General features: G+C 40.2%; 1 long non-coding RNA gene across 3 annotated transcripts in view; it reads left to right on the top strand.

Annotated features, from left to right (window-relative positions):
* Positions 1–16,141, top strand: part of LOC130682247 (uncharacterized) — a 29,530-nt gene extending 13,389 nt beyond the window's left edge. For all 3 annotated transcript variants that reach the window (XR_008995457.1, XR_008995456.1, XR_008995458.1), the window contains exons 3-5: positions 11,397–11,549; positions 11,825–11,956; positions 15,603–16,141. This is a non-coding gene — a long non-coding RNA (uncharacterized LOC130682247). The remainder of the gene's footprint in view (positions 1–11,396; positions 11,550–11,824; positions 11,957–15,602) is intronic.
* The last annotated feature ends 3,125 nt before the right edge of the window (positions 16,142–19,266 follow it).

The raw sequence follows: 19,266 nt of genomic DNA, 5'->3' as shown, positions 1-19,266 counted from the left end.
AATCAGAGTCCTGGGCCATTTTAGTTTGCTTTACCTTGGTTTGCAAACTCCCATTTTTTAAAATCTTAATTTACACATTCTGATTCCCATACTGTGGTTCATAGTTGATGGACCCAGTCTTCTGTATCAGTGAGATGTCTGAGGGCCTTTATCAGACAGGGAGGGAATTCCTGCACAGTTACAAAACATCTTTAGGACTGAAATCACCATAACACTTAAGAGCCAAAACATTGGCTGCTTTTTCTAAATGAGATGCGTTTATGGAAAACAAATTTTCTCAGGTTCCAAGTAGAAAATCTGAAGGTACTTTACTTTTGTGTATCTTGGTTTCTGAGATGACAGTGAGATGTTTCTAATCTTCCTTTTTTATGTGCTTCCTTCTTGTAATAATGGAAAATTCAAGTTTCTCTTTAGCATGCTCATTCCTGTACTTTTTTGGTCTCTTCTGAGCTTCAGAAAAAAATGTACATAAACCTTGCTTTAGCTTTACATTCCTCTAGTATACTTTCACATAATATTCTTTATTGGTAAGCTAGACGACTGGCATTCTAATAAGCATGAGAAATTACATATTGTCCTGGTTTTTCACTAGAGCTGTTTTTTAAACATTTGCTTATGATTCATATGATTATCTTATCATGATCAGTTGCATTAAATTTGAGAGTCTGTCTGTGCCAGCGTGCTTCTGAGTTTAGCACTGTGTATTTTATGTGTTACAACTCCTACAGAAGTTTTCTTGATTACTTAAGGAATCTAAAATTTTCTGGACTATTAACATGGGTTTTGTTTTAGTCTCTCATAACTACTGTATAGAATCTTTATTTTATAAGGGTGTCTATGTCTATAAAACCTATAGCATGCTGTAAATTTTACTTCTTCTGAATTGTTTTCATGGAGGGAAGCCCTACACAGATTCACACACAGGGGAAGTAGGTGTACATTTAGGGGATTGTCTGCTTGAATTGTGGACAGTATCTGAATGTGGAAATCAGATGCTTTTTACCAATGCTTCTGTTAATTCTCATATGGTTAATTTCCTATGACATTGGAATAATTGAAATTCTCTTAAATATTTAAAGAGTGTGTGTGTTGTATCTCACAATGTAATATTTCAAGTTTACATATTTGTACTAAAGCCAGAAATATTTTCAATTTACTGTTTTTAATTTTCAAATTCATAAAGTATATCCATGTGCCTTAGTAAAGTTTTACGTTCATACAACATACTTCCAAATTTATATCCTCTCATTGTTTATTTAAAAACGAGTAAACTAATAATCATGATGCTTGATTAAATTGTCAGTTTTCAGGAGAGTCTTAAAATTGTCAGGAGACACCTAAAATTTATTTCCAGTCACTCAAAATATCATTCCACATTTGCATACAATTTTATAATGATTTTTTATCAAGATTTGGATTCAGCATAGTGTATATTCTCATTTGATATTCCATAAATTAACTTTTGAGTCATGTTAACCTGTGTCAAAGTGCACTGATTATATGTAGTCTCCTACGGCAGCACAAAGGGGATAGTCTCTTCATCACATAGCCCACATACCTCTGCATCATAAATTCCCCGCAAGGTCACGTTGCTCCTTCCTGCCACTTTCCTGGTAATTTGTCATAAGAGAATCACACCCCAACAGAGCCAGAGTGGTGATTCTCTCCAGTTCCCTCTCTTCATGTTGCTGGGTCATACCTGCAGGGACAGACTCATAGCAGCACCCTGCAAGAAGCAAAATGACAGCTGAGACCCCAGCTTCTGTCCTCCATCGGCCTCGTGGAGAGGACAGGGTGCAGTGGTTTGGGGGTGCCATAGGCCTTAACGGGAGGAGAGGCAGTAATAGGGAATGCCCTTGTTCCTGTCCTGTGCCCTGTGGCAAGGGTTAGAGAGTTTTCATAGTAGCCAGGTGAGGAAAGGCATCATGATAGAAAAAGGGGTTTAAAGTTCTCAGTGTTTCCCCAGGCTCCACAAATTATCCATCACACTGGAGGTACAGTAACATTGATATAGTACCCATGTACTGCCTTCTAAATGTTCAGTTTCTTACAAGGTTGACTAGCTTTAGCTTTACAACTTGGTTCATCTGGGGTAAATCAAGCTCTTCATCTGTAACATATTTTGCAGTTAGATTGGCTTAATGGCATAGTATGAACCCAGTCATTTAGAAGAGTGTTTTTAGATAATTTTAGACTTACAGAAAACTTGCAATATCCCTGATATTCCTTCATTCAGATTTTCCAGTGGTCAGTGCACCACTACATTTGCTCCATCATAGAAAATTGTCCACTGTATTTTTCCAATTAGAGGCACAATTTACCACAGAAATACTACATGACCCACATTAGGAAATCAAAATTGTTGATAATTCTTACCTGCAGATCAGCTTTAAATATCAGCAAGTGCATCAACTATGAGAAAAATATGTCTGCATTCTGGTCCATAGACTTTCTGTCATTTTCATGACCTCAGGTTAGAGTCCAAAGTTCTCCAACATTATTATGTGCAGGCTCAAGAGTCCTTGTCTTCTTTGCCTTAGTGGGGAAGTTTTCAATGTTTCCCTGCTGAGTATAGTGTTAACTATAGGTTTGTTGTATATGGACATTATCATGCTGAGGTTGTTCCTTCTCTGCTCTGTTTCTTGTGGGTTTTTATGGTAAAAGTATATTGTATTTTGTAGCATGCTTATTCTGACTCACTGAGATGATATGATTTTTTCATTTACTTCTAATCTCATGATTTGCATATTGAACCATCCTTGCCTCCTTGGGATAAGTGTCAGCTGGTCATGTGGAAAATCCCTTTAATGTGACCTTGAATTTGATTTACTAATACTTTTAGAAAATGCTCATCTATTTTATTTTTTATTTTTTTATTAAGGTATCATTGATTTATAATCTTATGAATGTTTCACATGAGCAGCAGTGTGGTTTCTACATTCCCCCTTATTGTCAAGTCCACAACACATACCCAATTACAGGTACTGTGCATCAGCATAGTAAGAATCTTGCATCTATTTTCAATAAGAATATTTGTCTGCAGTTGTGTTTTTTCATGGCATCCTAATCTGGATTGATGTCAGGGTAATGGTGGCCTCATAGAGTGAGCTTGGAAGTGTTCTGAACTCTTCAATTTTTTGGAAGATTTTGAGAAAGATGGACATTAATTCTTTAAGAGTTTGGTAGAATTCTCCAGTGAAGCTCTCCAATTACCGGAATCTCTTGTACAGCAAGTGTTCTCTTTTATTTCATTCATTTATTCTTTCATCAGATACTTTTTTTTTTACTTTGGTATCATTAATATACAATCACATGAGCAACACTGTGCTTACTAGATTCCCCCCATTATCACGTCCCCACCACATACCCCATTACAGTCACTGTCCATCAGTGTAGTAAGATGTTATAGAATCACTACTTCTCTTCTCTGTGCTATATTGTCTTCTCCGTCTCCAGAGAAGATCATAGCCTTTCACTGCTGCCTCTCAGCACAGGCTTGTCATTCGTTCGGGGTCAGTGGGTTCTCCAACTGCGTTTTGTATATGGAAGATGCTTCTGATGATTCTTTCTGCAAAGTTGCAGTCTTCTGGCTGGGGAGCCACAACCCGGGGACGGGCGGCGCGGGAGCGGCCGGGGTGCGAGCCCTCCCCGCAAGCCCAGCCCGGTGTCCGCGTCACCGCCGAGTTTGAAGCATCCATTGAAAACGCAGGACGCCAGAGTTCACGCCGCCAGCTGTCCTGGGCGGAGTGAGGATGCTCTGAGCGCCGCGCCGGCGCCTGGGGCGGGGCGAACCTCACGCCCGGCGAGGCCCGCCAATCCCCGGGAGCGGAGTCCGCGTTCCCACAGCCGGCTGCGCAGCCGCGCAGGGAGGCGCCGCCACGTCGCTGGCAACTGCGGGGACGGCCGCGGGAGGCGCGCGCCTCCGCCTCCCTGGGCCCGCTGCTCAGGCCAGCCCACAGGCCCGGCTGGCTCATCACGAGCCAGCCACCCTCTGGCCAAGTCGGTAGCAGAACCCCTCCGTGGTCCTGGGGGTGTGCCAGACACACCCCCGGGGCGCGCCGGCCCCACCAGGATGCCGGCCTCCCCTGGTGCCAGGACCCGGCTGCCAGCGCCTCGGCCCGCCCCAGGAGCCGGACCCCCAGGCGGAAGGTCTCCGGCCTGACAGCGCCCCTTCCCCGGGCTCTCCAGGCCCCGCACGGTCGTCCGGCCAGTGCCCCCTGGTGGCCCCTAGGTGTCAGCTCCCACCCCCAACCCCCGCGGGAGCCGAGGGCACGCTGTCCTACTGGCAGGGATGTCGGGCCTTTCTTAGGCTCTTAATCTACGATATACTACTAAGCTTTTTTTTAAACTTTTGAAAAAACTGAGTCATTTTGTTCTGTAGAATTTACTACGTTCTGGATTTTGTTTTCATCATCATGGTGTCATTGTAACATGCACTTTATCCCTATTTCCCCCATAAATGGGCAGTTGGCTCCTGAGGCTTGATTAGTTTCAAGTTCCGTGATTTGGGCAGAGTATTGCGTAGGTGGTGCTGTTCACTTCTGCTGGCATCACATCGGGAGCACGTGCTGTGTGCTTTTGCGATGTTAATGTTGATCCCTGGGCTCAGCTGTCAGTCTAATCCTTCCATTTATTGTTCTATGAGCTTTTCAGCTGCTGATTTTTGTCTGTGTCCATTGTGGCAAAGTGGTGATGTTCTAATTCTGTCCTTCCATCTGCATTTGTTAGTTGAAGGTCTGCGTAATTCTAGAGAGAAGAACATGCCCTACCTATAGGAATGGTAGGATAATAAGCAGGCACTGAAGCCATCGCTCACTCCAAAGGTGACCAGTGAGGTTCTTGCTGTGTTATCTTTATAAACTGATGATATGTTTTTTTATTCGTAATTTAAAAAAATCATTTTATCATTAATCTACAATTACATGAAGAAAATTGTTTACTAGACTTCCCCCTTCACCAAGTCCGCCCCACAAACCCCATTACAGTCACTGTCCATCAGCATAAGAAGCTATAGAATCACTACTTGTCTTCTCTGTTTTGCATAGCCCTCCCTGTGCACTCCCCCCCCCACATTATACATGCTAATCGTAAGGCCCCCTTTCTTTTTCCCCACCCTTATCCCTCCCTTCCCATCCACCCTCCTCTTCTTATTGTTTTATGGTGTAAAATGCAGTTAGTACAACTGCTGATCCTACTGACTTCATTTGAAATCTCAGATAAAATTTTCTCAGAATTAATATTTAAAATGGGAATTACTGAAATGATTTAGTATAGATATTTTTTTGACATGTAGACACTGAGTATATGCATTGATTTTTTCCATAACCCTGCATAACATTATCTTGACTGCTTTCATCCTGAATGTTGTGATCAGTATCAAGTATAAAAATGTCTTTGCAATAGCAGTGAAGTACATGCAGTGGCTAAGACCCCAGGTTTTAGAGAGAGACAGTCCTGGGTTCAAATCACTCATTTCTGCTCCTTATTGCCAGTGCACCTCAGGAAATGATTTAACCTCAGTGGGCCTGTGGTTCCCTCAATGGTTATATAGGGACAGTGAAACCCACCTTACTAGGTAAAATGATTATGAAGATTAAAGTAAACAACACATTCAAAATGCCTTGGACAGAGCACAGTGCTTGGACTGTGGGGTGTAACTGTCATCCGTGATGGGGGCAAGAGCAGTGCTTGTGTCCATGGCACCCATTGTGTGAGGTCATCATATGCCATGATTCTGAGCCTGGTGCCACAGCATAAAGGGCAGTCAGGACTGCTGGCTCTGGCTGCAGAAGTGCCCAGAGTGGTTAAGGCTGATTCCTGCTTTAAGGTTCTTTTAAGGAAAAAGACATCAAAAAAATTTTCTTAACCTTCACAGCAAAGGAATTCTCTCTCAAAACAGAAGTAAAAGGTAATTTAAAAATTGTTTTAGAAAGGTTATTTTGAAAGGATGCTTTTCCTATGTCTGGACATACTACTTGGGACTCTAAATAAGGACACGTAACAGTGTATTTGTTTTGATTTCCTTACGGAGGGCAACCAGCTCTTGATTATTACCTATGCACTAAGCAGGCTTATTCCTGTAATACACTAGCTTTATGCTGGTGTATGTGTTTCCATAAATCTTTTTTTCTTCTCTCTCACCATAGTATTTATAGAAATGAATGTGTTACTGCTAAAGATTTAAATTAGTAGCTGTACAAAGGAGAATTATAATGGTATAAAAGGCTTGATCTGTCACCATCTCTATCTTAGTCATCCTTTTTCTCTGTTTCTTTTAAATCTTAAGAAAGATTACTTTCAGGAACCATTTACTATCTTAGTCTTGGCAATTAAAAAAGAAACTTTATGCATAATTTCTGAATGACAAAAAAGCATAGGAATCAAATGATATAAATTGTATTTGCTTTTTCTAAGGAAAAGTTTATTGAGAAAAATACTTCTTTTTTTCCTCACCCACAATTGTTTTGACTGTTCAGTGAATTAAACTTTTAATACAAGCTTCAGCTTTTCCTAACAATCCATTTCTCATTTTATGAAATCCTGAAGTCAGAAGATAGCCTGATACATGAATTGCCCTTAGAAAGTATTTATTTATAAATGCCTGAAGCAAAAATGTAAATGATGTCATTTGTCATGTGAATTTTGGACACCAACATAATCTGTTCCTCTTTTGACATAGGTATATTTTCCTAGCTGAATAAAATGAAACTATATAAAAAGTGTAACTGGATTGAAAAAAGCTTAATTGATTGAACCCTTGAAATTCAATGAAAAGCTCCCCATGCTGGTGAACATAAAACTTGTTTTGCCGGCTTCCTTCTTAGTGTTTTATAGTGTAAAAAATGCAGTTAGTACAACTGCTGTTCCTACTGACTTCATTTGAAATCTCAGCCAAAATTCTCTCCTCAGGATTAATATTTAAAATGGGAATTACTGAAAAGATTTAGTATAGATATTTTTTTGACATGTAGACACTGAGTATATGCATTGGTTTTTTCCATAACCCTGCCATAACATCATCTTGACTATGCTTTCATCCTGAATATTGTGATCAGTATCAAGTATAAAAATGTCTTTGCAATAGCAGTGAAGTACATGTAGTGGCTAAGACCCCAGGTTTTAGAGAGAGACAGTCCTGGGTTCAAATCACACATTGCTGCTCCTTATTGCCAGTGCACCTCAGGACATGACTTAATCTCAGTGGGCCTGTGGTTCCCTCAATGGTTATATAGGGACAGTGAAACCCACCTTACTAGGTAAAATGATTATGAAGATTAAAGTAAACAACACATTGAAAATGCCTCAGACAGAGCACGGTACTTAGACTGTGGGGAGTAACTGTCATCCATGATGGGGGCAAGAGCAGTGCTTGTGTCCATGGCACCCGTTGTGTGAGGTCATTATATGCCATGATTCTGGGCCTGGCTCCACAGCATAAAGGGCGGTCAAGACTGCTGGCTCTGGCTGCAGAAGTGCCCAGAGTGGTTAATGCTGAATCCTGCTTTAAGGTTCTTTTAAGGAAAAAGACATTAAAATTTTTTTCTTAACCTTCACACCAAACTCACCAAAGGAATTCTCTCTCAAAAAAGAAGTATAAGGTAATTTAAAAATTGTTTTAGAAAGGTTATTTTGAAAGGATGCTTTTCCTATGTCTGGACATACTACTTGGGACTCTAAATAAGGACACGTAACAGTGTATTTGTTTTGATTTCCTTACGGAGGATAACCAACTCTTGATTATTACCTATTCACTAAGCAGGCTTATGCCTGTAATACAGTAGCTTTATGCTGGTGTATGTGTTCCCATAAACCTTTTATTTCTTCTCTCTCACCATAATATTTATAGAAATGAATGTGTTACTGCTAAAGATTTAAATTTATAGCTGTAGAAAGGAAAATTATAATGGTATAAAAGGCTTGATCTGTCACCATCTCTATCTTCTTAGTCATCTTTTTTCTCTGTTTCTTTTAAATCTTAAGAAAGATTATTTTCAGGAACCATTTACTATCTTAGTCTTGGAAATTAAGAAAAAAGAAAAAACTCCTTTTTATGCATAATTTCTGAATGACATAAAAGCATAGGAATCAAATGATATAAATTATATTTGCTTTTTCTATGGAAAAGTTTATTGAGAAATACACTTTTTTTCCTCACCCACAATTGTTTTGACTGTTCAGTGAATTAAACTTTTAATACAAGCTTCAGCTTTTCCTAAGAATCCATTTCTCATTTTATAAAATCCTGGAGTCAGAAGATAGCCTGATACATGAATTGCCCTTAGAAGGTATTTATTTATAAATGCCTGAAGCAAAAATGTAAATGATGTCATTTGTCATGTGAATTTTGGACACCAACATAATCTGTTCCTTTTTTGACACAGGTATATTTTCCTATCTGAATAAAATATAACTATATAAAAATTATAACTGGATTAAAAAAAGCTTAATTGATTGAACCCTTGAAATTCAATGAAAAGCTCCCCATGCTGGTGAACATAAAACTGTTTTGCCGGCTTCCTTCTTAGTGTTTTAGGGTGTAAAAATGCAGTTAGTACAACTGCTGTTCCTACTGACTTCATTTGAAATCTCAGCCAAAATTCTCTCCTCAGAATTAATATTTAAAATGGGAATTACTGAGAAGATTTAGTATAGATATTTTTTTGACATATAGACAGTGAATATGTGCATTGGTTTTTTCCATAACCCTGCCATAACATCATCTTGACTATGCTTTCATCCTGAATATTGTGATCAGTATCAAGTATAAAAATGTCTTCGAAATAGCAGTGGAAGTACATGTAGTGGCTAAGACCCCAGGTTTTAGAAACAGTCCTGGGTTCAAATCACACATTGCTGCTCCTTATTGCCAGTGCACCTCAGGAAATGACTTAACCTCAGTGGGCCTGTGGTTCCCTCAATGGTAATATAGGGACAGTGAAACCCGCCTTACTAGGTTAAGTGATTATGAAGATTAAAGTGAACAATACATTAAAAATGCCTCGGACAGAGCATGGTGCTTGGATTGTGGGGTGTAACTGTCATCCGTACTGGGAGCAGGAGCAGTGCCTGTATCCATGGCACCCATTGTGTTTGGTCATCATGTGTCATGATTCTGAGCCTGGCTCCACAGCATAAAGGGTGGTCAGTACTGCTGGCTCTGGCTGCAGAAGTGCCCAGAGTGGTTAAGGCTGATTCCTGCTTTAAGGTTCTTTTAAGGAAAAAGACATCAAAAAATTTTTCTTAACCTTCACAGCAAAGGAATTCTCTCTCAAAACAGAAGTATAAGGTAATTTAAAAATTGTTTTAGAAATGTTATTTTGAAAGGATGCTTTTCCTATGTCTGGACATACTACTTGGGACTCTAAATAAGGTCACATAATAGTGTATTTGTTTTGATTTCCTTATGGAGGACAACCAACTCTTGATTATTACCTATGCACTAAGCAGGCTTATTCCTGTAGTACACTAGCATATGTGTTTCCATGAGGAACTCATAGTGGGAAATCTGAAATATCACAAAAGTAGGCTAAATAATGTACATCATGTACCTATCAGGTTTAGAAATTATCATATGAACAATATTGTTTTACTTATATTCCCATCTACTACTCCTATTCCATAATTTGTTGAAGCAAATCTTAGACATCAGGTCTGTAGACATAAAGTTAAACAATTGTTGAAATGTACATTTTATGATTTTTCTTAAATATTAATTTGGGGAGAATCTTGAAAATATTTTCTTAAAAATTTCCATTATGATTCCCCCTTAAGTTTTCCCTTCATCTTACAGTTATTGCCTTGCTTTGGTAATGGTGTCTTTTGGGGGATTAAAAATTGGTTTCATGGGATGAGTATGTGATTTCTGTTTCATAATGTTGTGCCAACTATTTCTACCAGGAAGTGGAGAGGCATAGACTAGATATGGTATGGGTATGTTTATTTTTGTACATCTAACACCTCATTGTGATTTGGTTGTGATACGGTTGTCATAGCAGTGCATAAAGTGTAGCACTGGCTGCCGTCATATTACATACTGCTGCATGGCCTTACAGCACAGTGCATTGCATACATCTGCTTGTCTGTCTATAAGTATGATCTGTCCCCAAGATTTGTAAGCCTTATTGAAGGCTGCTCTCCAAAAATTTGTGTTACTGATGTCAAAATGAAAGTTGGATAACTGTACAATCAGGTACAATTATGACCCATATTCCCCCATCTTTCCTGATGCAAAATTGCCATTGAATACAATGGGAATTTTCAGTTAGGTTGATGAGAGAATATTAAATGATTCATGTTTTATAGCTTAATTTTAGAACTGATATTAGAAATATCCCTTTGGGGGTACTAAAAAGAATTGATTAGATGTTACGACTTTGATTTTTGAATTTTGAAATGAAATGAGATGATCAAACTAAGCTGCTGGTAGTGCTTATCTTATTTTCATACTGTGCCTTTTAGATGCCCTTATGGCCAATGGTGCAGCTTTTATGGCTTTAAGTAGTGCATCAAGTGGCAGACATCAGTAAATAGGAGTATCCCGTTTCATTGGTATTGGTATATGAACCACATCTAAGCAAAGAGCAGAGAAAAGGAACAACGGAGGAAAACGATTCGGGTCACTTGTCAAAACAACCCAGTTGTACCTCTGTTAAGGAACCAAAACGAGAGGAGGCTGAGTACGTGACTAATTGCCGGTATTATTTCTGTTCCCCTTTCCTGTATGTTCATAACATCCCACTGTATTTGTTTAGAAACCTTCCACCATACTGAAGGTGACTTTTTGACCATTTGTGTAAATAGGAATTTTCTTATGTAATGTCAACTCTGTACTATAAGTAAATGTATTCTTTCATCTTTTCCATGAATTACTTTGCATTGTCTTTACTTGAAAGAGAATGAAAGCTAAACTTTTTCTAAAGATAGATAACTCTGAAGCATGGATGTTGATCTGAAACATTTTCTCTAGTTTCGTCTTTGCTGAAATGGTAACTCGCCTCTGTGAACAGTTGAGAAAAGGAAAAATGGAGGAAAACACTTGTGACTTGAAAAAACTACCACTTTTACTTATTCTAAGGAACCGATAGAGAACCCGGACCTCTACCAGGACATGACTTTTTCCCGGTATTATTTCTGTTCCCCTGTCCTATGTGTTCATAACATCCCACTGTATTTGTTTTGAAAACTTCCACCATATTACAGGTGACTTTTTGACAGTTTTTGTAAGTAGAAATTTTCCTATGTAATGTCAACTCTGTACTATAAGTAAATGTATTCTTTCATCATTTTTATGAATTGATTTGCATCATCTTTACTTGAAAGAAACTGAAAGCTAAACTTTTACTAAAGATAGATTACTCTAAAGCATGGATATTGATTTGAAACATTCTTTTCTCTAGGGTGATCCTTACTGATATGCATACTCGCCTCAGCGAAGCATTGAGAAAAGGAAAAACAGAGGACAACGATTCGGGTCACTTGTCAAAACAACCCAGTTGTACCTCTATTAAGAAACCGAAACAAGAGGAGTCTCTGTACCTGACTAATTGCCGGTAGTATTTCTGTTCCCCTGTCCTGTATGTTCATAACATCCCATTGTATTTGTTTGGAAACCTTCCACCATAGTAAAGGTGACTTTTTGACCGTTTGTGTAAATAGGAATTTTCTTATGTAATGTCAACTCTGTACTATAAGTAAATGTATTCTTTCATCTTTTCCATGAATTAATTTGCATTGTCTTTACTTGAAAGAGAATGAAAGCTAAACTTTTTCTAAAGATGGGTAACTCTGAAGCATGGATGTTGATTTGAAACATTATTTTCTCTAGTACCAACCTTAATGAAATGGAAACTCATCTAAGCAAAGACCAGAGAAAAAGAAAAATAGAGGAAAACTCATCAGAACCAAGTTTTACTTGTGTTAAGAAAGCGAAATGAGATGACTTTAAGGACCTGTGCAGGTATTATTTCTGTTCCCCTGTCCTATATGTTCATAACATCCCACTGTATTTGTTTAGAAACTTTTCACCATATTACAGGTGACTTTTTGACAGTTTGTGTAAATAAGAATTTTCCTATGTAATGTAAACTCTGTACTATAAGTAAATGTATTCTTTTGTCTTTTATGAATTAAATTTGCATTGGGTTTACTTGAAAGAGAATAAAAGCTAAACTTTTACTAAAGATAGATAACTCTAAAGCATCGATATTGATTTCAAACATTATTTTCTCTAGTATGATCCTTACCGAAATAGAAAATCATGAGGATGCATGGCCTTTTCGTCTTCTGTAAATTTGAACTCTGTTCCTTGTTATACTAAAGTTATTAAGAAGCGTATGGATTTTTCCACAGTTAGAGAGAAATTAATTAGTGGACAGTAAGTACATCATTTCTGTTCAGTGTTTATTGAATGTTTGTTATCTGCTCAGTACTCTTATAGTGAGCCAAGAATACATCAATTACAAGCCCTGCCTTTAGAGACAGGATATATATGTGTGTGGTTAAGGTAGTATGATACGGAAGACAAGTCAATTAAAATTATATCAGTAATTAGAAATAATGTAATAAAGCTGTTTTGACATTGGAAGGCCACCAAACCTAGCCTGGGAGTTAAGGAAAAGTATCAGGGAAGCCTCCCAAAGTGACTAAGTGACATGTAAGCTGGAGCTTATATTGTGCATCATTGGACTATCAATACCATTTCATGTGCATTTCACAAAAATTGATTTCATAATATTTTCAGATTATTATAAGATGGATCGTTGGAAATCTTAAATAATGAAAGCTTTACAATGAATTGTAGATTACAATAAAGGCATTTGTTAAAAGTAGAAGAAAACTATTATTTGCCCCTGTCTCTGCCCTTATGTCTTTGTGATCCTATCCGAAGGGTAAAGTGGCTTCCTGGTTGCAGTTAATGATTTTTGTTAAAACCACTTCAGACTCCTGCCAGGGAGTGACCACTGTCAGTGGGCTTTAGTTGGTTCTGGATACTGGACTCTTGTGGTACCACAGGAAGGAATGAGGCTGTTTGTTTACAGAACAAACCCACATAAAGCATTTCACGTGAGAATGGCCAGGAGCCGTGGAGCTGCATGGGCCCTCTACTCCATTCTCCCCGCTCCCTTTATTCCTATATACTGCTTTTGGTTAATGTAGCTTGTGCCCATAACTGCAGGCAAATTCACCAGTAATTCTGGAGAAAAAAGGAACTTTACATGAAAAATAACCATAAAATATATTTTTATTACATCCTTACTGTGTTTTTTAAAAGCATTATTTAACAGTGTATTATTTAATCCCTCCTGGATATTCCTTGAGAGAAAATGACCGTGTTCTATAATTTATATTCAATTTAGAAGTGTTGAGTAGAACTTAACTCATTGATGACCAACATTCTTCTCATATTTATCAAAGGATTTAAGAAATTGACCAAATGACTGATTAATTTGTTTGTAGGCTGAAATGCCAGTCTTTCAAAAGATTCTATTTACCTTTTAAAAAATTAAAATTCAGAAAACATTTAAGACTGTTAAAATATTGGTTCTATTGTGAACCAAACAGCAGAGGCTGGTGTCTAGATAGGAACTAGTTCTTTTGCTTTTTTAATGAAAATACTCAGATGTTTAGGTGGGTAGCACATGGCCAGGACAGACTTACACAGGAAGACTTTACCAGTGTTTAAATCAACTCTTGACTTTATCTTCTGCGATTCTCCAGTTCCTGGGTGGAGGATGAACTTCAGCCTCAAAATCCCCAAAACACACAGGTTCAAACATTAAAAGAGAGCTTAGACATTACCAAAAATTGGAGCTCCCTTTTGAGAACGAGTCATGGTGAATGGAGGAGAAACATAGCAGAGGGAGGCAGGCGGAGGGGAGCAGTTCTGTATGATCCCGTTCATGATGCCAGCCGTGTCTGAGGCAAAATTCAGTGGATTCAAGCTCCTCTAATTTCAAGTTGTTCGATTAAGCCCAAACTAATGAGCTGGAAACAAAACTCACAACACTATTTCAAATATTTAAATCAGAAATTTATAGAACAGAGGGGAGGAGGTGCCTAGTTTAATGAGTCTGGGTTCCGTCAGCTGCCCTGTCCTGTGAAGGGACGGCAGAGATGTGAGCACCACGCTCACCGCACCTAGAATCTCACCGAGAATTCCTTCCTGGATTCCAGTCTCCCTGACATTAATCATTAACCTTTTCTTGTAGTAAGGAAGAGTCTATAAAGAGAGAAATATTTCTCAAAGTAACATTAAAATATTTTATAAAAGCTATTCTCATACATTGTATGATTCTATTTTTATGAAATCCCCAGAATAGGTAAATCCATAGAGACAGAAAAACAGATTAGTTGTTTCCGGGGACTGGGATAGGGAGGAATGGAGAGTAACTGTTTAATGGGTTGGGTATGAGGTTTCACTTTAGGGTAATGACAATGTTTTGAAACTAAATAGAGGTGGTGGTAGTAGAATGTGTGGAATATACTAAGTGCCACTGAATTAGCTACCTTAAAATGGCCAATTTTATGTTATGTGAATGTCACCTGAATAAAAATAATAATACCCTGAAGAATAGGAAAATGGGTGAGGTTACATTAGTACTGACTTAATTCTCTTATTATTGCATATATCATGAGAGAGTGAAAAAGACTATACAAGGTATTTGATGAAAGAAATAGTTCCACTTTTACCAGGTCTCAGAGCTCCAGTGTGTACCTCATAGGTATTTCTAAAAGGTAGATTAGTGTTCAGCTTATCATACATCATATATTAGAATTAATTTAAATTTGGATATCCAAGAGCCCTCCTTCAAAATGTATTGACTTGAAATGCTTGAGTTGGATTGAAACAAGGAAGTCCTTTTTTACCAAAAAGCTTAGGCAGGTGCATTCTGTCTTCTCTGTGCTCTTACAGAGAAAGAGAATCAGGTTTATCGTACCAAAACACAGACGCCACAGTGCTTCCAATGGAAGGGCAGATCCTCGTAGTGTTTCTCTGTGAAGGGATAACGTGCTTTTTTGTTGTTGGGATCATCATAATCCATTGCTTGAGAAAAGAGCACTGTTGAAAAGAGAAGAGAAAGAGGATATGGGGAAGATTTAACACAGAGTGGCCTGTCCTGGAATGTAGGTGAAGGCTCCAGGGCAGTTGTAATGTGTATCGTGCATAGGAGGCATTGACATTATTTCTAATGAAACTAAGTTGTTTTGAATGTGGGTCATAGGGTACTACAAGTGCTACAACTGGTCAGAAAAGTTAAACTAGTCAAGTGGGATGAGTCCTGGGATGGAATTGTGATTCAAGTCAAACTGGAAATTGGATGGGGGGAGAAATGCTAGTTAGTTGAAATATATCTTGATCTTCTGAGAAATCTGTTTTTCCATTTAACCTGTCTATATCCTTTAAAGTCCAGAACACATGGAAGTTTTAAAATGTTCCATTTGTAAGAGGATATAAGGTGTTTTATTTCTGCTTAAATGCAATTATCTTTTTTTCTCTTACCTTTTCTGTTTTACTTTTTATTTTACCTTTTATTATCATTTCATTTGTTTACAAAACAAAGCCACCCTACAAAAGAACCTCTAAATCATGTGTTTTCTTTCAGGTATCCAAACCTGGAAGCCTTTGCTTTTGATGTCAGGCTTGTTTTTGACAACTGTGAAGCATTTAATCAAGACGATTCTGATACAGGCAGAGCTGGCCACAGTATGAGGAAGTATTTTGAGAAAAAGTGGACAGATACTCTCAAAGTGAGCCGAAGCTACAATACTCTCTTTTCTCCTTTTCAATAAGGAGGAATAAGACCAGCAATGTCAACTGTATTTTACATAAATGTGCAAGGCACACGCATAATGACTTTTTTTCTTAGTAAAAGTATCACACACAAAAACAATATCAGAAGAATGAAACCATTTTTAAAGGCTTCACTCCTGCAACAACCAAGGCCCTTGGTTATTGGTTTGTGTGATTTATCAGCTAATTTAGGTAGAACAGGGAAGCACACCCAAAGAATTTTCAAAGGTAAGGGTGTTATAGAGTAACAGCAATTAAAATATATCAAATCGCACTGAATATTCAACACCAGAGCTCTAATGTGGGAGATGGTTCTCCTTTCCCTCTCAATAAATGTCTACTTTTCCTTTTTTTATTTTGTAGTTTATTTTTTAGTGAATGTATTTAATTTTATGAATTATTCATGATTAAACCACATTCAGAATCTTTGTTTCCTGTGAAAAGGAGGAACTAGAAGATTGCTTTAAATCTTGAAAATACGAGGAATATTTTAGGAGGAATGTCTCTGAGCAGGATGGACCCCTTGTGGCCAGGCCTTTCCTCCTAGTGCTGAGTGGCCCTGGACCTGCCCTGGTGGTGGCCCCACAGTGGGTGGGCGTGGATTCTTGGGGCAGGAGTGCACCGACCCAGGGCACCAGAAGCCAGTCTGGCTGTTTCCCGCCCCCCTCCCAGTCTGCTCCCTGGGATGTCCATGGGGCAACTAGCCCTGTCACTGTACCCCCCATGCCTGCTGAGCCCCCCAGACCAGACAGGTCTTTGGGGTTGCCAGTGGGTTGAGGTCTCCACACCTCTCTGGGGCCTTGTCTCACTGTGGCTGCAGGAGTTCTGGGGTCGGCTGAGGTCAACCACTCCTGCCCAACCGCCACCTGCTTCTCTGCCCCCTCCACTTAGGCCCATCAGCTCCCACCTTCACCCCACCCAGTCCCCTTTCCCTCCTCTCTCTCTGCCCTCCCCTCCCCCTTCCCTCCCTTCACCCTCTGTTCCCCCTGTGCCCATGGGGGTCCTGTGCTCATGGGGAGTCCTGCCCATGGGCCTCTGTTCTCATGGGGGATCCTCTGCTCATGGGGCCCTGTGCTCACGGGCTGTGTTTTCATGGGGGGCTCATGTGCCTCAGCTCGTTTGGGGAGTGCAACTTTGTCTTTTGGTCAGGCTTTAATCCCCCTGGTTGCCTGACCTGGGGTTGGGGAGGCATGTGTCTCACTCCAGTCCCCATCTGCAGCCCCACATCCCTGCATTGTCCCTCTGTCCCAGGTCTGAGGCCTTGATTTGGGGAGCAGCTCTGGGCCCTTGGTACACCTCTGTGCGAGTTGGGTCCATTGCAGGCTCATCAGAGCCTGGTGGGGGCCCGCTGGTGTGCAGAGCCGTGGGGTCACCCATGTCAAGCAGCTGGTTCATTTCAGGGTTTTTAGGATCTCTTCCAGGTTGGGTCCCCTCCAACTCAGCCAAGCCCCTCTCTTGCATTTGCCTTGACTTGTGGCTGGATCACACATGACAGTGGGCTCCTGGCAAAGACACTCTCTCCGGGTACACCTTCCACATGTCCTGCTCTCCCCACTCCAGGTGCTGGCGTTTAGCAAAATCCACAGCCCTTTTCTCTGAAAGCCTTAGAGCTTCTGCCCCAGACAGTAAAGCCACGTTACAGTAAGGTTTGTTTCCACATTTACTAGGAAGAAAAAGTACAGTGTGAAGTTGGCCATAAAGAAAGAGTATTTTTAATTGTAGTAAAAAGCATAGAGCACAAAATGTATCCTCCCAGCAGTATTTAAGCACATTTTAGGACCATTGACTGTATCCCACTGTTGGGGAACAGATCTCCAGAACATTGTCATCTAGTAGAGCTGAACTCTGTCCCTGTGGAACGGCTCCCCACTCCCCTCCCCAGACCCTGGCAACCAGCCCCTGCTTTGTTTCCATGATTTTGATGATGGCAGGTATCCCCTATGAATGGAATTATAGAGGACTTGTCCCTCTGTGTCCGGCTTGTTACACTCAGCATCATGTCCTCATGTTGTGACATGTGACGGGATTTTCTTTAAGGCTGAACAGTGTTCCACTGTGTGGTTGGACCGTGTTTCCTTTGCCCATTTGCCAGTGGACACTTGTGTTGCTTCCACCGCTTGGCCACCACTGTGAATAAAGCTGCAGGGAACACGGCTGTGCAGATGTCTCTGAGATCCCGCTTCCAGTTCTTTTGGACATGTACTCAGAAGTCTCATTGCTGGGTGATGATGGTAATTGTATGTTCAGTGTTTTGAGGAATCGCTGTACTGTCTTCCACAGCAGCTGCACCATTTTACATTCCTGCCAGCAGTGCACACGGCCTCCAGTTTCTCCACCTACACTTGTCTTTTGGCTTTTGATAGTGGTTATCCTACTGGGTGGAAGACGGCATCTCACTGTGGTTTTGGTTTGCTTTACTGTCATGATGACAGGTGTTAGCACCTTTTCATATGTCTGTTGGCCAACTGTGCTTCTCATTGGAGAAATGTCTCTCTGGTCCTTTGTCCACATTATAGGTAGGCTGCCTGGGCTCCCCGTGTCTCCTGCGGGTCTCCTTCCTACTGAGCGGCTTGTTTCCACTGCGCAGAGCTTCTCAGTTCGCTGCGACCTCCTTTGTCTAGTGTTGCTGTTGTTACTTGTGCTTAAATGTCCCTTTTATCACCTGAGATAAAGGCAGGTGTGACTGCACCAATTTCATCACATTCATCCCGAAGGAATCGACACCATTAGTTAGCTAAGAATGCCTTATCAAGCATGAACATACAATGTTTGCTGAGAATTTTTGTTGATGTTCATTTTGACATAATGATAGCCTTTTAGAAGGGCAACAATAGATTACCAACAGATCTTATGCATCATCCATTCACAGTCCCCAAATCTCAGCATTTTATGTTATCTTTTTGCTGTATCAGAGCACAGAGGAGGGCATGCTGTTTCCCTGGCTATGTTTTCATGTCTGCAATAACACATTACATAAACTAGATGGCTTCTAACAGCAGGGATTTATCTTCTTTCGGTTCTGGAGACCACACGTCCAAACTCGAGGTGTGGGCAGGGCCACGCTCCCTCCTCAGGCTCCAGAGGAGGCTCCTTCTGGCTTCTAGCTCCTGGGGGCCTCCAGGTGGCCCTGTGAGTGTGGCCACATCCCTTTCATCTCTGCCTCTGTGTCCACATGGCTTCTCCTCTCTGGGTCTCTCCTCTTCTGACTCCTATAAGGGTACCAGTCACCAAATTACTGGCCACCCTCATCCAGGATGACCTCATCTCAGATTTTGCAGTTAATCCAATCTGCAAACACCCTTTTCCCAAATAAGGTCCCATTCACATGTTCTGGGGGAATATCTTTTTGGGGCCCAGAAAATCACCCTTTATTTTAGGAGATCAGGCCCCTATATTGACTGGCACTGCCAGCAACTATGTGGGATGGGGGTGGGGGCAGAATGAGGACCCTGGCACCACCTTTGATGGGAGGGATC

The sequence above is a fragment of the Manis pentadactyla genome (genome assembly GCF_030020395.1).
Source record: "Manis pentadactyla isolate mManPen7 chromosome 15 unlocalized genomic scaffold, mManPen7.hap1 SUPER_15_unloc_1, whole genome shotgun sequence".
Classification (NCBI taxonomy): Eukaryota; Metazoa; Chordata; class Mammalia; order Pholidota; family Manidae; genus Manis; species Manis pentadactyla.
This window is presented reverse-complemented; position numbering and strand designations above follow the sequence as displayed.